The sequence below is a fragment of the Myotis davidii genome, unplaced genomic scaffold (assembly GCF_000327345.1).
Source record: "Myotis davidii unplaced genomic scaffold, ASM32734v1 scaffold1863, whole genome shotgun sequence".
In the NCBI taxonomy this organism is placed as follows: domain Eukaryota; kingdom Metazoa; phylum Chordata; class Mammalia; order Chiroptera; family Vespertilionidae; genus Myotis; species Myotis davidii.
In genome coordinates, this window is record NW_006294468.1 from 22,073 (window position 1) to 23,931 (window position 1,859).

Below are 1,859 nucleotides of genomic sequence, written 5' to 3' on the forward strand. Positions count from 1 at the left end.
ATGTAAGGCCTGTGTCTACATTTATTTTCTGTATGTGCATTTATATGTAGATACTCATGATTTCCAGCATTATTTGTTAAAATACTATTTTTCCCCATTGAATTGTCTTGCCTGTTTTGTCAAAGATCAGTTGAATATATTTGTGTGGGTTACTCTTTTATTAATTCCAGGAGTTCTCTCTGTTGTTGTTGGCTCTTTCTGGTGTTTCACATAGACAATCATGTCATAAGGAAGAAATGTGATTAATTTAGCTACAGGTTTTGAATATGTTCTATCTCAAGAAGTGGAAGTTTCCTTCTGTTGGTAGTTGGTTATCATAAGCAAATAGAATCTTTTATCAAATCCTTTTAAAATGGATATATATTTTTATTGACTTCGGAAAGGTTAGGAAGAGAGAGAGAGAGAAACATCAACGATGAGAATCATTGATCAGCTGTTTCCTGCATGCCCCCCAATGGGGATTGAGCATGTGCCCATAACTGGAATCAAACCCAGGACCCTCAGTCCGCAGGCCGACGCTCCATCCACTGAGCCAAACCAGCTAGGGCTCAAATCCTTTTTTTAAAAAAAAAATTTAGTTTCTTTGCTTTCTGACATTAATAATTTCTATCTTCCCACTTTTCTTAATTATATAGTCTACATGTTTATCAATTTTACTACTCTCATCAAAGAAGCAGCTTAAAATTTTTTTTTTCTCCATTGATTTTTCATATATTCTTTTATTCTGCTTACATTGGGTCTGATTAGCTCATTTTTTTATTGTTTCCTGAAGTAGATGCTTACAGTATTGGTTACAGATCTTTCAGTTTTTAATATATTTGTTCAATTGCATAAATTTCACTGTAAGCACCACTTTTGTTGTATCTCACAAAATTGTATAGGTTGTGTTTTTATTTTACTTAGTTAAAAATAATTTTTAATTGCCTAGCCAGTGTGGCTCCATTGGAGCATCATCCATACACTAAAAGGCAGCAGGTTCGATTCCCAGTCAGTACACACACCCAGGTTTTGGGTTTGATCTCCAGTTGGGGTGTGTGCTGGAGGAATCAATTAATTTTTTTCCCCAAAATCTTTATTGTTGAGAGTATTACGGATGTCCCCCTTTTCTCTCCCGCATTGCCCCCTCCACCAGGTTCCCACCTGCCCCTTCACCACCCTACCACAGGGCGAGCAGCTTGTCCCTCTCCCAGGCCACAGGTGCAGACACAGCTGCTGGCGCTTGGGACCATGGGGAGGGCAGCTGGTCCCTCTCCTGGGCTGCAGCCACAGGCACTGGCGCCCGGGACCACAGGGCAGGTGGCTTGTCCCTCTCCTGAACTGCAGCCTGGCTGGTCCCCATTCCTCTCTCGTGAGCTCATTTGTGCCCCATTCCTCTCCCCCCAGTGTTGAGTGTCTGAGCCATTACAGCATGATGGTGTGCCCTAAGCCATCAAGGCGTGATGGTGTGATGACAATTTGCATATTAGCTCTTTATTATATAGGATGATAAGGGGTTGTTGAATGCTCCAGCCACAGTTTGGACTCATGTATTTCTCCACATTCTATCAGCTCTTACCTTATGTATGTAGTTTGACTTGTGTTGTTATGCATACAGACCTAAAAGATTGCTTTGCCTTCTTGGAGACATTATGTAATGTTCCTCTTCATCTCTCAGTTTTCCTTGGTTTGAAATCTTTATTATCTATAATTCATATATCTGTCCATTGATTTCTGTTGGCATTTTCTCTCTTCCTTTACCTTTCATCCATCTGTGTCTTCATATTTAAAGTGTGTTTCTTATGGACAACATGACAGTGTGGTTTAAAATCTGATATTGTTCAATTGTATTGAGACCATTGATGATTAAAAGTGGCTACTGG